This window comes from Hibiscus syriacus, unplaced genomic scaffold (genome assembly GCF_006381635.1).
Source record: "Hibiscus syriacus cultivar Baekdansim isolate YM2019G1 unplaced genomic scaffold, ASM638163v2 tig00004040_pilon, whole genome shotgun sequence".
Taxonomy (NCBI): domain Eukaryota; kingdom Viridiplantae; phylum Streptophyta; class Magnoliopsida; order Malvales; family Malvaceae; genus Hibiscus; species Hibiscus syriacus.
The window spans coordinates 103,395-121,333 of record NW_024061994.1 but is presented as its reverse complement, the minus strand read 5'-3'; the positions used below and the strand labels follow the sequence as shown (position 1 = coordinate 121,333).

Sequence of the window (17,939 nt, the reverse complement as noted above, 5' to 3'; positions counted from 1 at the left end):
TGCAGGATTTTCTGATATCGCAATTTTCTGAAGTAGAATATTTCCTCCTTCAAAGATCTCCCGCACAAAGTGATATCTCACGTCGATATGCTTAGTCCTTGAATGGTGGACTTGATTTTTCGCTAAGTGAATAGCGCTCTGACTATCATAATAGAGACTAATGTGACTTTGAACAACTCCCAAGTCTTCCATCAACCCGTTAAGCCAAATTGTTTCCTTTACAGCCTCTGAAACAGCCATGTATTATGCCTCTGTAGTAGACAAGGCCACCGTATATTGCAATGTAGACTTCCAACTTACTAGGGCTTTAGCAAAAGTAAACAAATACCCAGTAGTTGATCGACGCTTATCCAAATCACCAGCATAATCAGAATCAGCATATCCAACCACACACTGACCAAGTGCTTCATCATGTTCAAAAACTAAACCAACATCCACGGTTTGTTGGAGATACCGTAAAATCCATTTCACAGCTTGCCAATGTCCTTCTCCAGGATCATGCATGTACCTGCTCACAACTCCAACTGCTTGTGAAATGTCATGACACATACACACCATTGCATACATCAAGCTCCCAACTGCATTAGCATATGGAACTTTTGTCATATACTCTCGTTCTCTGTTAGTTTTAGGAGATAACTGAGAACTAAGTTTCAAATGAGAAGCTAGTGGGATACATACATGTTTGGCATTTTCATTCATGTCAAAACATTGTAATACCTTTCTCAAATACTGTTTCTGTGTTAAACAAAGCTTCCCTCTCTATCTATCTCTGCTTATCTCCATACCAAGAATCTTCTTGGCCTCACCTAGATCTTTCATCTCAAACTCTTGATTCAACTGAGCCTTTAATTTATATATCTCCTTTTGACTCTTCGAAGCGATCAACATATCGTCAACGTACAAGAGAAGATAAATGAAAGATCCATCTTTGAGCTTTTTCAAATACACACAATGATCATATTTGCTTCTAGTGTACTTTTGCCTCCTCATAAAACTATCAAATCGCTTGTACCACTGTCTCGGAGATTGCTTCAATCCATATAGCGATTTGTTCAGCTTACAAACCCATTTCTCACAACCACCATCTTTGTATCCTTCTGGCTGAGTCATATAGATCTCCTCTTATAAATCACCGTGCAAGAAAGCCATCTTTACATCAAGTTGAGCTAGCTCCAAATTCAACTGTGCTACCAAGGCCAACAATATTCTAATGGAGGAATGCTTCACAACATGGAAAAATACTTCATTGTAGTCGATTCCCTCCTTTTGAGCATAGCCTTTAGCTACCAACCATTCCTTGTAGAGAACATCTTTCTTGCTATGAGATCCATCTTTCTTTGCAAATACCCACTTGCATCAAATTGCTCTTTTACCTTTCGGTAATTGATCCAGTTTCTAAGTGTTATTCTTTTGGAGAGATTGCATTTCTTCATCAATGACACTTTTCCACTTATCACTTTCCAAGATTTGTATTGCTTCTTGGTAAGTGATAGGGATATGATCATCAACAACTGGAAGGGCATAGGCCACCATATCAACAAATCGAGCAGGTCTACGAATTTCTCTCATTGGCCATGTAACTGCAAGTGGTTCTGGTGTCTCCAATGGTTCTTGGGTTTGAACATCTTCATCTTCTGATTCTTCTATTGGAGTTGAAGAATAAGTTGCATCAACTTCTGGGATCATCGTCTACTGAAACTCCACCTGTTTTGGAGTATGCTCCACATGATGCGGAGTACTACTTGTCTGGACAACTTCATTTGTTACCTTATTTATTAGGGAAGATTCATCAAAGGTAACATCTCTGCTACAAATTATCTTCTTGGTGTCTAAACACCAAAGGCGGAATCCCTTCACTCCATGGGTGATACCCATAAAGAAAGCCTTCTTTGCTCTCGGATCAAGCTTGAATTCCTTCACATGATAATAAGCAGTTGATCCAAATACATGTAAGGAATCATAATCAGTAGCAGGTTTTCAATACCATACATCCAATGGTATTTTTCCTTCTATCGCTGATGACGGCAGACGATTGATGAGATAACCAGCATATGTCACAACCTTAACCCAAAATGCCTTGCCTAACTCAGCATTAGACAACATACATCGAACTTTCTCCAATAGTGTTTGATTCATACGTTCTGACACCCCATTCTGTTGTGGTGTATTTCTAACAATGAAGTGTCGAACAATACCATACTCATGGTAAACGTTAAAGAATGGGTCACTTTTATATTTCCCTCCATTGTCCGTCCTAAGACGTTGGATCTTTCTACCAGTCTGGTTCTCGATCATATTTTTCCATTTCAGGAAAATTCGAAGCACTTCATCTTTAGGCTTCATCAGATACACCCAAACTCTTCTTCTGGAAAAGTCATCTACAAAAGTTACAAAATAATGGTTTCCTCCCAAAGACGATGTCTTTGAAGGACCCCATACATCTGAGTGAATATAAACCACAATACCTTTTATATTATGTATAGTGGTGCCAAACTTCACTCTTTTCTGCTTTCCCAGAACACAATGCTCGCAAAAGTTCAATTTGCAAGCCTTTGCACCTTTCAACAATCCTTTCTTTGCCAGAATTTGCAAGGATTTCTCTCCAGTATGTCCCAACCGCATATGCCACAACTGGGTTGCGCCCAAATTATCACCTCCGGAAGCTGCTGCAACTGCTCCAATAATTGTACTACCTTGGTAGTAATACAAATTATTTTTTCTTATGCCCTTCATCATCACAAGTGCGTCATATGTGACTTTTAAAACTCCATCTCTCATAGTGACTACTGAGCCTTTGGATTCCAAGGCTTCCAACGTGATGCGATTTTTCTTCAAACTGGGCACGTATCGGACATCCGTCAGAACTCTGGTTGATCCATATTGATTCTTTAATCGAATTGAACCTATCCCAACAGTTTTACAGGCATTGTCATTGCCCATATAAACAACTCCTGTATTTAGTTATACTAAATCGGAGAACCACTCCCGATTAGGGGACATATGATAGGTGCAACCCGAATCTAATATCTATTCATCTGAATGGAATGTTGTTGATGAAGCAACCAATGATATGTCAGAGTCATTTGCATCATGCTCTGCAACACATGCATCTGGGGCAACTTTTCCTTTCTTCTTCAACTTCGGACAATCTTTCTTTCAATGGCCTTTCTCATGACAAAAGACACACATTCATCTTTTCCTAGTCTGGACTTCAACTTTGATCTCCCTCTCCACTTTGGCTTTTGACTTTTTGAGCGACCTCTTGCCACCATGGCCTCCGCTGCTTTGTACTTGCTCTCCTTCTTGGTTTTCTTCCTAAGCTCATAACTATACAAAGCAGCAGTTACATCTTTAAGGGTAACATTATCCTTACCATGAAGTAACGTTGTCTCAAGGTGCTCAAATTCATCTGGAAGAGATGACAACAACATCAAGGCCAAATCTTCATCTTTGAAGGTTTCATCCATTCCTAATAAGTCTGCTACTAGCTCATTGAACACAGTGATGTGTTCATTCATATTGGTGTCTGATTGATAATCAAATCTGAACAATCTTTTCTGAGAGATTTTCTTTAGGAATTTTTCCTCCAATTCTTTCCACATCTTACTTGCAGAAGTCTCGTTCTTGTAGCCATACTTCTTCTCCCTGGAAAACAAGATCGAATTGTGCTGCGCGCCAAACGATTGATTGTTCCCCATTCTTTCTCCTCCATATATTCGGGCTTTTCTTCCTCAATGGCGATGTCTAGACCTTGTTGGATTAAAGCGTCTAACACCTCGCCTTTCCACATGCCAAAATGACCGGATCCATCGAACAACTCCATCGAGAAATTTGTATTTGACATCATCCTCCTCACCGGTCTGGATGAAGAGCTTGATGTCTCAACTGATCTGTATTTTGGCATTTTAATTCCAACGAACAATATTCAATAGCACGAATTGTATCTTTTCAGCAACAGAACCACCAGGATAACCTCAATCGAAGCTCTGATGCCAATTATTGGGGAAATCAAGTTATTTTCCACACGAACGTAGTTTCAAAATTGACCTAAAATGTCAAGATCAAAACCACCAAAGGTTGCACAGCGGATAAATCTGTCAAACTATTGAATATTAAAACACAATGGAAAAAACCGAATAAAAACAATAAAGGAGAGAACACACCAAATTTACGAGGTTCGACGAGAATATCGTCTACTCCTCGGGCACCACACCGGATGATAACTTCACTATATCGCCAATATTACAACAAATGGAATTCTTTAGAATTCTCAAAGTGGGAGAATGAAGAATACAAGAGGAAGAGAGAACTTGTTTTGGGATGATTTCTAATGAAACACTTAGGCCTATTTATAGTTGAGTTTTAAGGACTAAACTTATAAATAACCTAATATTTTAGGGATCAAACATGAAAAATAAGTTGGCCACCTACCAAAGAATTTTCCAATGTGTACAAGTTAGCTACCAAATATGAGATTCCCATATTCAAAGTTTGGCCACCAACCAAAATGAAATTTCCAATAAATTGACCATCAACCAAGATGAAATTTCCAACTTGCCAACTTAATTTCAAGCCAAATCTAACAGGTGAGGATACCGATATACATGGCCTTCATCCCAGAATGGAATGTCAAGCTGAGATCCGTCTTCACACCACACAAAAACAAATATAACAGTAATCCGAAACCTCCCACCGTCCCCAAAATCGCAACACTATCCTCCGATTTGTTACCGAAAGAGAATTTATCACCGAAAAACGTAGGACCAAGTATTACCCCTGCCTGCATTAACAAAACATGCATGCCGATCGCCGACGACCCTTCCATTAAAACTTCATCAAAATCAGAAAGAATAAAACAAAAACAAAATCTTTTACTATATGAGAGCTTTGCACTTACAAGGATCTGGGAAATGAACAATGGAAGTCCTAGTTTTTTTAACAGACTGTGAAGTATCTGCGTGAGAACGAAGATCACAATCACCTGGAGTTGAAGTCTGGGCCCAGAATAATCCCAGAGCTCTCCATTTCTATGTTTATCAAGAAGCAACGCAGGCAAGCCCGGAGAGGTTACCTTGGGAGGAAATACAAGACAAGCATGTACCGGTTTTTTTTTTCCATTCAGTTTTATTTTCTTGTTTCCTGCATGCTGCAAAGATATTGATGGAACGATGATGATTCTGTGTCGCCGTAAACCGTTGATACATCCCTGATTACTTGTTAGACAACTTCGTCCAAGCTTTTGGTTGCCGATTGAATGTGCCTAATAGAAAATCTGTTCACAATAATGATAATACAAAGGCTGATAGTTATTAACCAAAACGAAGTAAACCCAACAATAATTATATACGAGTACGACTTTTTTTTTATCATTTTATTTAATGCTAATAATATATTTTCTATTTTATTATTAGATTTTTTAATAATTTTGTAGATTTATTCGACTATTTATATTCAAATCAAGTACGGTTCAAGTTATAATTGGAACGATTCTCTCAATACTTATCTTACTTAAATGATTGTAAAATCTCATGGAGTAGTTAACCGATGATGGTGATTCAACCATATAAAAAACATTTAAAGGATTTTCTTGAAGTTTTTGAATTTTGTGTTTAATCTAGCGGTTTTACATGATATTCTCAAAGAGATTTACTTAAATAATGCTTAAATATACAAAAGGTGTACAACGTTGCTTTTGGCTCCAATTTAGTACCTAGCTTTCATTCCGTTACTCAAAACGGGTTAAGCCGTGATGGACCGTTTAAATCGTGACGGACCGTTAAGTGACACATTTTACAACTGGTAATTTTAAAATTTTTATTTAAAATTAAAAATTAAAGTTATATATTATATATATATATATATATATATATATATATTAAAAAGAAAATAAATTTTGAAATAAACCCAAAATTTGAAAACTTCATTTCAATCCATAAACCCACATCGATCTCGACGAAGCTCCACCAACTTCTTCTCCCCTCGAAGACCAAAACCCCCATGCAATCGTGACCGATCGATGGTCTATCGGCTGTTGGAATCTTGTGGGATCACAATTTTTATCATAGGGTTCGCTAGGTATAAAACGTTGATTCGCCATCGATCGACCATGATTCATGCGAGTTTTGGTCGTCGAGGGGAGGGGAGGCCAGGAGGAGCTTTATCGACAGCAAGAGGAGGCGATAGCTGGATTTAGGGGTTGGAACGAAGGTTTTCAAAGTTTTGAATTTATTTCAAAATTTGTGTTTTCTTTTTAAAATATATATATAATTTTCATTTTTTAATTTTAAATAAAATTTTTAAAATTATCAGGATGTGGCATGTGTCATTTAACGGGAAAATTAACGATGTTCCTAAACGAGTAATGGAATGAAACGTTAGATACCAAACTGAAACGAAATAAACATTAGACACTAAACTGAAACCAAAGACATACGTTGGACACATTTTATATATTTAAGCCTAAAATAAATATATTTTAATATTCAAGTTTAAATAGATAAATAATATTTATTAATTCAAAATATTCAAAATTTCCCCCCAAATTCAAAACCCTAAAAATTGGGAAATTTTCTTCAAATCCCTAAATCAAACTCATTGATCAAATTATAAAAGGGTCAGAGTTGTGACGATTCAAAAACCTATGAAGTTTAGAGATCAATCCTACCATTAGACCAAAATTTATTAATGTCCAACTCTAATCTTTTTCTCCCGCGCGACCGCTTCCATATTTTCTTATTTTATTTCTTTTCCAGTTGCGCGACCGTCGGCTATTCTTTTCCCTTTTTCATTTTTTTGCTTTCAACGATCGCCGTTTGTTCGCTCTCCCTGCCGTCGTTGTTTCTTATTTAGGTAGGTCGTCGTTCGTGTTCGTCTGGTCGTACTATCATCTTTGTGTGCTGGTTTGATCGTTTCAACGCACCTCTTGAATAAGGAGATTCAAACTGAGAACCCCTTCACGCCGTGATTGCGCCACCGTTTCTTCGAACCGGAAATAATTACAACGACGTTTAATTATTTCGTTAATTAGAAAAATGATGGATGAGAATTAAATCGGATGTTGAATTTTGCGGGAGAAATTAAACTAGGAATCGAGTTGCCTCCTCCGCCGTTACTCATGAAATTCAAACCGACCCGAATTACTCGTGTTGAGCGTGAGTGATAGTTGATATTTTTAGTCGTCTGAATTTATCGGTTATTTAGATTATTTATTTATTTATTAAATTATTTTGTAGTTTCCGATTCGGGTCAATATACTGTTCGGATTGACCGTGGAGAAAGTTGTTATCGTCTTTAGTTGTTTGTTGTGATGTGTCTCTATTCGATGCTACATTATTTTATTTGGTTTTTATTTGCTTGATTGGTTGAAAGTTGATTGAAAGCATGTCTAATTATGAAATTGATTGTGATAAATATAATTCGAAAAAATGACTGTCAGAATCAGAATATTGTTATGCATACGAAACATTTGAATGTGTTAAATTATCGGAATATATGTTTCAGAATATTTGATTATGAAATACTTTTATTCGGATTGGATTACACATCGAATATGTATGCCATTTTGCATGTTCTATTGAGTTGGATTTTGAAAGGGGAAGTTTAGTGCATTCATTAAGAGTAAATGTCATTTTCGGATTCTGTAGCATGTCTTTGTGGTAGACCCCATTTCGAATGGTGTGATTGTAGATAGTGTGGTTCTGTGGATCCCACTCTTCGAATGGTGCGACAGGTGTATGGGTGCATAATCATTTGCATGACATTCAAATTATGTTTATCTTCGATTGATTCATAATTGTGATTATTATTGGTTGATTCAAACTTTATTATGTTTTGTAAATTGTTGCACTTTAGAGAGACACTAAGTTTAATAGCTTACATCATTCTAGTTTTTCTTTCAGATACTTGAGTTAGGTATATCGGTAACTGGAGGGTTTCAACTTCTTTCTAGATTTTATTTTATTATATGGAAATTATTACTCAAATTTCGTATTCGGGTTTTGTAACACCCTAAACCAGTACAACACACGGTCGATCAATTAGGATGCTACACGAAACCACCGAAGTGGTTGACCAACACTTTTTCATTTCTCATACTTTAAAACGATCATTTTCATAATAAATCAATCATAAAATATAATTAAAACTTTACACTAGGGAGCTCCCAAAATAAATATGTACATACAACATAATACATACCACTTTTAAAATAAATTACGACTCAACTTTACAACAGGATTTATAAATATACATGCCCTTTTTAAAAACGCTGAGACGTACTCTGATCTGCACTGGGTCTGGACCTCGGTCTAAGGCTCCTCAATTGCTCCACCTAATCTACATAAGGAAACAAATCCCAAACACTAAACTAACTAGCTTAGTTCCACAATAACAACTAAATCATACTAAAAGTGTATCATTGAAAGGCTCAAGCTATCAAGTCTACTGCCTTTTTTAGTGAGTATACTTGTACACTCACTCTTTACTCTATAACAAACATCATGTTGTGGCTTAGGGTTCTGCATCTCAGAGCTCGCACACCCTTCTAGTCTACGAGGTGGTTACATAGAATCTCTGCATCAGTTAACCCCATGAACTAGCTCACTCCTTGAGTGTCGGACCTTGCACCCAAGCTAGTCTGCTTAAAGTGCCTTGTGCACTCCCTAAGGATATATTCGGATTCAAAACTACTGTAGCGTTCTAGGTAGGGGGTTTCGAAACCTACTGTAGAGGTTTCGAAACCTTTGTCTAAATTACATTCTGGACAAAAGGTTTCGAAACCAGTCATAGGGGGTTTCAAAACCTCTTCTATAACTTCAAATTTTTACCCATTTAAACACTTTCAAACCCTCACAAAACCATTCCAACATTTCCAATTGACCAACATAAGTTTATACATGATAAATGGATTATAAAGGGGCTTTAAACAAGTTAAATAACACCATAAACTAGAAACCATGGATGATCATACATGCTTCAATCTCAACTTTCTAGCTATCATGCATTTTCTAGTGACCCACAAATGGTATGAGGGAGTTGTAAATGTGTTACCTTGCTTTGGTGGCTAGAACTCTCCCAACTCACCCAATGTTCAACTTTTTTTACCTCTTGCTCTTGATCTTTCTCCCACCTCTTTCACTATACAAAAGTGAGCAAAGAGGTTAATTTATCTAGGGGTTGGATACAATCTAAATAAATTCTCTATAACTCAAATCCACTCAAAAATGAGCTAAACACCATAGATAATCATAAACCTCTCAATACCCATTTTTGAAAACTAATACTAAAACTTGCAAGATGGAGTTTAATGTGAAGCTTGAAGGGTGGGGAGAAATATTCTTACCTTGGTTTAAAGTAACCTAGCATGAATCCTTAAATTTTATCTTAGGAGAGGAAGAAGAAAGAAAAATGATGAAGAAGAAGAGGATGAGTGTTTGGTGAGAAAATAGAGGTGGTTCACGTAAATAATAAAATGAAGGGGTTTTTAGCTTTTTATTTGAGCTATGGGTAAACTACACTTTTAATCCCTCTACTTTTTATTTTATAAAATTCTCATCACCATATATAAAAACTCTTGAGCCCAACCCAAGCCCACTAATACTAAACTTGGTCCAACAATTATATAAGGTATTTTGGGCTCAAACTTTGGGTCTCGAGGGCGTTACAAGATTCATTATTATTTTTGTTTGGAATTTTTTACTATTTATATTTATTTATTTATCTTAGACTTTGGTTGTAACACCTTTAACCCGCATTCGAGCCCTGATACAAGTTAAGGATGTCACAAATATTCTGTATAACGTTTCTTGTTTGAACCTGATAAAATTTTGTTTCTTTTCAAATCTCCTAATTTAACATATATTATCAGACTATTTAACAACATAAAATCATAATGTAATATTTTAATATCCGATTTACATTCGATCTTGCACACTATCTGGGCAGTTTTATATTATTTAATATCATAATTTAAAATTGTCTAATTTAAAATTTAATCGATTAATCTTTATAACATAATGTTTTACTACACTCATACATAACCACTTAGTATCTTATCATATTTTCACCTTTCTTTATTACATTTCCTATACTATATTATTTTCCATTTAAGCACAGTTTCTAAAATTTCTTTTTACAACTTTATATATAAAATAATTGTAACATCAATAATCAAGATTATTTCAAAATAGGTTTCTTTTGTTGTTGTCTACCACCACACAACCACCCGGTAACAAAAACATTTATTATATTATCTTCGTTACACAAATATACATATCATTCAAATGTAAATTCAAACAAATATAATTCACTATCTATAAATCATTCAGTGTAATTTACACTATGTTTATAAAATTATACTGTAAAATATAATTAAACTTGTATAATTCATTTTTCCTATAATGTTCATTTTTTATATCGTTTCTCTTTTCTATCTTGTTCATTTATCTTATACCGTTATATATCTTGTACTATATTATTTAATATATTATACCGTTTATTGTACTATTTCTTTAATTTCATTTTATAGCTCGATACATAATCAATATTCTAAAAATAAATTCCAGCATAGTTCTTCAACTATTAAACAATTACACTTAACTTCTAAATTTTCCCATAAATTCGATTAGATTCTTATAATTTTACAAGTTTCTAATTTAATCTAAATCATCATCCAAATATCAAATTAGCACTCTAACATTCAATTTAATCATAATACATCAACTAATAAACTATTGCACATTAATCACCCATCTTTCTCAATTTATGCGATTAAATCCCTATATTTTAACAATTTTCAATCACATTCCAAGCATGTAGAATCACTCGTACATCATTTCTAAACCTTGTATACTTTTTCCACTATTTTTCTTTATTTTCTTCCCGTAGGCCGAATTGAACAAAGTGTATTAAACTTAATTTTCAACTTGATGCAAGCATGATTTCATCTTCTTAACAACATAAAAGATAATGTTAAAGTATGAAATCTAATCGTTTGAATTTTTTAAATAAATTTTAAAAAGTAATTATTTGAATTTTTTTTAAAAAAAAACCAACCTTACCTAGTTGTTTAATTCTTCAGCAAAAGTCGACCTCCAATTTTATATATAGTAACTGGCAAGTTGATGGAATGTTCGTAATGCAAAACAATTAAATAATATGCAAAATTAAACAAAAAGGAAAGTAAATTTGCAGAGGCTACTTACCTTCTTTTCTCATATGGGGTTCACGGTCTTATTTATAAAGGTGGAGGAATTCTAGATAATTCTCATGAATTATCTTATTTACACTTGTAAAAATTTAGTTAAATAAATATAAAATTCATTTAATGCAAAATTACAATTTTATCCTTTAAAATCTTAATATATACCATTTTTTTCATGTATGACATCATCCCTTACCCCATCATAATCATTAAAAAAATCATATTTATTAATTTTTCATGTTTGCCCTTGCACTTTTTTCAAAGTCTGAATTTAGTCACTTTAATTCAACAATTACACTTTAACATGAAAAATCTACTTAAATCTACCAATCCGTGCTAAATTTTACTGATTAAAAATATAAATATAATATTACTAACCTCATACTATCATCCTTCGATTTTTATAAACTTTCAATTCTGTCAAATTATCCGAATATTTTACTAATCTTTAATACTTAATAGACTTTTATGCAAACTCCAAATCAAAAATCTAAAAGCCACTAAAATATTATTCTTGAGCTAAGCTACTCATTTACAAACCCAAAATATAACTTCTAAAAATTTATATTTTTAGTTCATGTACTTTTATAAATTTACACTTTGATCCCTAAATTTTGAAACTTACATTTTCATCACTAGTCCAAAATATGGGATATTACATTGGTATTTTGAAATTTTATTTCGAACATTGGATTTAGAATTTTGGATGACATGAGATTGTCTTCAATTTAATTTATAAACTGAATTAATTTTTTCCTTAATTTTTGAAATCAATAACGTGAAGGATAAATTCGATGTTTTATTAAATTACTTTTGGGCTAATTTTTGGGAAAGTGAGTTAATGAGCCGTTAGGTTTTTTCTAGGTCAGGTAAAGAGGGTTATATTTAATAGTATCAGAGACAAATTTAACTCTCAGGCTGTGGGGCATGACCACAAAATTTATAACTCAAAATTATTTTTACATGATAAAAATATTTTTGGGTTAAAATAAGAATTTTCGGAATAAAAAAATTATTACTTTTCCTTTTCTTATTATTCTTTTTATTATGAAAATAGTAAATAAATATTTAAATTCGGAAACCTCGAGTATCAATTATGGCATTATGACTCTGTCTTTTGTAGATGGTTCATATGACCTATCGTAAGAATTCTTGTATAATGACAAGTCAAGGTTGGGGTCGTACTACTACGGCTAGAGTTAACCTTTCACCCCCAACGAGTCAAATCCAACATACGAATGAGGTTAATGACATTGAGAGAGATTCGCAACCTGCAAATTAGACTGGAGTTCAACAGGTCGGGAATGAAAACTCACTTGCACAACAGACTCAGGGTGATGGTTTACATGAATCTGAGGACGGTGAGACAGTTGGTGATAATAATGCTGCAGTGAACCGTGAATTATTTCATTATCTCCGTCAGACTGAGGGTGCTAGAGAACTTATCTTGACTGAGTTATTAGTTATTGGGATGATTATGTTTGTGAGTAAGACTGGATTTGACCCCGCTGATGCTGAGTATTGGTTAAAGAAGATGTAACGATTGTTTGAAGAGATGAAATATCCCGTCGATCGTAGGTTGAGAGCTGTTGCATCACTGTTAGACGGTAAGGCTCAAGACTGGTGGGAATTTGAGCAGGATACTGTTTCGACTGGGCAGGTTACATGGGAGTACTTCCGACAGATTTTCCGAGATCATTATGTGGGGGTTGAGTCTTTTGCAAAGTGTCGAAAGGATTTTCTTAAAGTTTCAGGAGGCTTTTCGACACCTTTTGCTGCTGTTGTTGAACAATAAACAAGACAAAATTGCCAAAATAAATCTGAAGATGAAAGCAAGTCCTCAATAGTCCCAACTTCTTGAAATTCACACCATTCTCCCAACATTATAAAAATGCAGGATATGGGAGAGATCAATATGTTTGGTTATGAAAACTCTAAGGAAGTTCGATTTCTCATTTTATATTATGGATGGATGGAGTAGTAAGGTTTAATATATATAAGCATCCACGAATATATAATTTTATATTAGGGAACGAACTTGAACTTATAAAATTGTAGGGGACGAAAATAGATTTTCAATAGAAAATACATAGAAAAATATAAAATATAAGATAATTTTAAATTTTCAGGGACCAACTACTCCACCCGTCCCCTTCGATCCATCCCTGTATACAAGCATGGGAGTGTGACATCTGGCGAGATGTGGGCGAGATTTGATGGCATTGACTACATTTCACGTTTTGTTTTATGTCGGGCATATATAAGTTTGCTTCCTCTTTAGGATGGATGGAGTTTTTCTATGTCATTCATTTGTGTTAGTTCAAGTTTTGATTGTATTATTTTGTAGGTTTCAGATTGTGAGGTGTTATGTAGAAAGATTATGGAGGCATAGGTAATATTCTTGTATAAGGATATTTTCTTAAATTTTTTGTCATATTCTTTGTTTTAGGATTGGTCCTTCTATGGATCCTTTTGAGGATCATTTTGCATTCACTTTATGTGGATTTTTCAATAAATAAAATATTTTGTTGTGTGAGAAAAATAAAAATGCAATGAACTCGAACAACTTGATTTGGTTTGAATTTCATAAACTTGATTCGATTCAAATAAATTTTGGATCATATAATCAGACTCGTCAACTTGAAATTTTTTTACTTGAATCGACTTGATCGGATACTCACCCCTAAGCTAGATATCCCCAAATTCCTCTAGAAACCTTCCAGATTAGATCATCTGCAATTGTTGCACAATCAACAGAGAGTAATTGCCAATAAAATCTACATATGAAAGTAAGTCTCCAGTAAGTACAATTTCTTGAAATTCACACTGTTTCCTGGAGACCCAAGATTTGGGGATCTTTCACACTTATATCGTCTCCCGACAATGATAAGCTGATAGTCTTCCACATTGGATCGAAGAAAATTTGACGTTTCAGTTCCATCATTTACTTGTTCCTCAAGGTACCTTATCATCTGCATCGGGTATTAAGCAGACCTTTGCTGCTGCTGTTGTTGAACAATCAACAAGAAATAATTGCCAACAAAACCTGAAGATTGAAGTAAGTCCCCAATAATCCCAATTTCTTGAAACTCACACCATTCTCCCAGCCCCAAGGTTTGTGGATCTTCACACTTGTATCGTCTCCCAGCAATGATAAGCTGGTAGTCTTCCACAATGGATCGAAGAAAATTTGAAGTTTCAATTCCATCATTTACGTGTTCCTCGAGGTACGTTAATTTTACACTTTCTTTGATATCACTCAACATCTCCTCATCAAGCACTCGATCATTCTCAGCCCGGAAGGTGTCTAAGCTGTTGCTGGCTTTGATATGAATTACGGTAAGGCCAACACTTTCATCTTGGGAAATTCGTTTAGCTAGGGCTAGAGCTTCCCTGTCATCTTGTCCCCCCATGAAGATCACAGCAATGTTGTAGTTTGAGGAGTTATGTGATGATGACGACGACGACGATTTATCTTTGACTGTGAAGCTTTTTAGATTGCGGCGTACGTCAAGAAGGATCCCTACCGAGCAAGGTGCCCTTTCAAGGATGTCGAAATTCATATTTCTGATGGAATGATCTTCCGATTCGATGCTCCCGTCAATACACCACCTCCGGTGAAATGGAAGTATTATAAACGATGTGAACCGGTCCACGGCCAGCTTACATATATCCCCGTACATCAAATCCGGTGGTGAGACGGTGGTGAAAACTTTCACCGATACAGCTTTCCAAAAGCTCCGTTGAAACTCATTGAAAGCGATGATGACATTCTCGGAGTACGATCGGTTCAACATGATTTCCGTTGGCTTGTCATGAGCAATGAAAAGAGGTGTGGCTTGTCCACTAAGCTTGACAAGGTGAAGAACATCCAAGCCAATAGAGCTCTCTCTGGTTGGACAGCAGGCTTGCAGTAGGCTGATAATAGAATTAACATTGCCTGGTACGTGAATGCAACCGATCATCCGCAGCTCCTGGTTCAGTTTGGTATTCATGATGCTCCTTTTCTTAAAGCATAGATACTTAGATGGATCGTAAAGCTTTTTCACAAGGATTGGCACGATACTTGACACGAGAATGACCATAATCGTCAAGAAACAAAACATATCATTCGGTATAATCTGCGATTGTTTCAAAGAGAGAACAAAAACAATATAGCATTAAGCATAATTTTTAGCCTCAACGTTCCCTTTAACCCTTATCTTTTGGAGTATTTTAATTCTTAACATTTTAAGCTTTTTGTCATAATAATTCAATAGGATGAAAACCGTTAATTAACTTACAATCAACGCATGTTGTTGATTACTATTTTTACATGTTATAAATTACTGATGTGTAACAACATATCATGTCATCACATTGAATGACATGACACATGTCATATCCACATTAGATGATATAACATATATCATGTCATCACCTTGGAGTAATATGGCACATACCATGTATCACCTTGGATTGATATGTATAGGTCATTTCATCATCCTAGGTGATTTGGTATATGCCAAAACCTCAAGAAACTCGATGCGTTATATCATCATCTTAAGTAACGTTACACATGTCATGTTATCATCTAAGATGATATGACATGTGTCATGTTAATAATTTAATACATATGAAAATATCCTACCAATAAAATGTAAATGTTTTCCTCTATTAATGACTATTTTTACGTGCGTGAAGGTTAACTTTAATATTAAGCCTATCTCTTTACGTGCGTGATCTTAACATATAAAGAAGAAGACACTTACGGTCATGTCGTTCATGGTGCTGTAGGAAGCAATCTCAACGATGCCTTTAGATATCATGATAAGAGAAAACGCTAAAGAATCCCTTATGGGCATCTCGCAGAACATGGCCAGCACCCAAGAGACCCCAAATTTTATAGCAAGTGTGACGGTGGCTCCAACCGCATGGTCCTTGGTGAACTGGGAAGGTTCTTTAATGTTAGATAGATTGAACCTCATGCCGCATGTTGTAAGGAACAGAGGCAAAAGTAACTCCGTGGTAATAGGGTCTAGCTTCTCCACCAGAGCAGAACCCAAAGGAGGTCCATCCGGTACAGCCAAACCAAGAATGATCGGACCATATTTAGCTTGTAAATGAAACTGTACGACAAGCCAAGGCGACAACATGAAGGCCACAACGACGACATAAATGTGTACATCTTTTATATGGCCAGTCTTATGCGTCTTTTTCACCATCCATTTCATCGCAGGTCGCAACACAAACGCTGCAATTACAACAGCAAGCATAGCCAATCCAATATCAAGTAGAACCTGTTCTGTTCCCTGTTGAATCCATATTTTCAACCACATGCCAATCATCGTAACAACTAGTGTCACCATGTCACCTATAAGCGCAGCCGCTAATCCTAGCCTGCCGAGTTCCGAATTCAGGATTCTTAACTCCGTCAGAAGGTAGTGTATGACCGGGAACGAAGTCCCGGCATACGTCGTTGCCAGAAAGAAAGTTTTGCCCAATATCAAGTCGACACCACCTTGACGGATCGAAATCGTTATCAAACAAGATATGATAGGCACAATGACGGTGCGGATACCGATATACATGGCCTTCATCCCGGAATGGAATGTCAGGCTGAGATCCGTCTTCACACCACATAAAAACAAATAGAACAGTATGCCGAAACCTCCCACCGTCCCCAAAACCGCAACACTTTCCTCCGATATGTTAAACAAATATAATTCATCACCGAAAAACGTAGGACCAAGTATTATCCCCGCCTGCATCAACAAAATATGCCGATTGCCGACGACCCTTTCATTAGAACTTCATTAGAATCAGAAGAAGAAGAAAACAAAATCTTTTACCATATGAGAGCTTTGCACTTACAAGAATTGGGAAATGAACAATGGAAGTCCCACGTTTTTTAACAGACTGTGAAGTATCTGGGTGAGAACGTAGATCACAACCATCTGGAGTTGAAGTCTGGGAACAGAATAGTCCAAGACATCAATTCCATGTCTATATGCAAGCAAGCCTCGAGTGGTGACTTTGGGAGGATATGCAAGACAGATCTCTATCTCTACTTCCCTTTGATCCATTCGAGTTCCGTAGATTGTTTCATTAATAAGTGACATTGTTTCCTGCAAGCTGCAATGATATTGATGGGGATGATTGTTGGGGAAAACGGGTTATTTCCCACACGAACGTAGTTTTAAAATTGACCTAAAATGTCAAGATTAAAACCACCAAAGGTTGCACAACGGATAAACCTGTTAAACTATTGAATATTGAAACACAATGGAAAAGAATCGAATAAAAAACAATAAAGGAGAGAACACACCAAATTTACGAGGTTCGACAAGAATATCGTCTACTCCTCGGGCACCACACCGGATGATAACTTCACTATATCGCCAATATTACAACAAATGGAATTCTTTAGAATTCCCAAAATGGGAGAATGAAGAATACAAGAGGAAGAGAGAACTTGTTTTTGGGATTATTTCTAATGGAAATACTTAGGCCTATTTATAGTTTTGTTTCAAGAACAATATGTTCAAAGTTTGGCCACCTACCAAAGAATTTTCCAATGTGTACAAGTTAGCCACCAAATATGAAATTCACATATTCAAAGTTTGGCCACCAACCAAGATAAAATTTCCAATAAGTTGGCCACCAACCAAGATGAAATTTCCAACTTGTCAACTTAATTTCTAGACAAATCTAACAAATCTCCACCTTGGCTTGAAATTACCAAGCCTACTCAACT

At 35.5% G+C, this 17,939-nt stretch overlaps 1 pseudogene; it reads right to left on the bottom strand.

The window, feature by feature from the left end:
* Nucleotides 1-14,187: 14,187 nt before the first annotated feature.
* LOC120187310 lies at nucleotides 14,188-17,304 on the bottom strand (annotated as a pseudogene).
* Nucleotides 17,305-17,939: the final 635 nt, after the last annotated feature.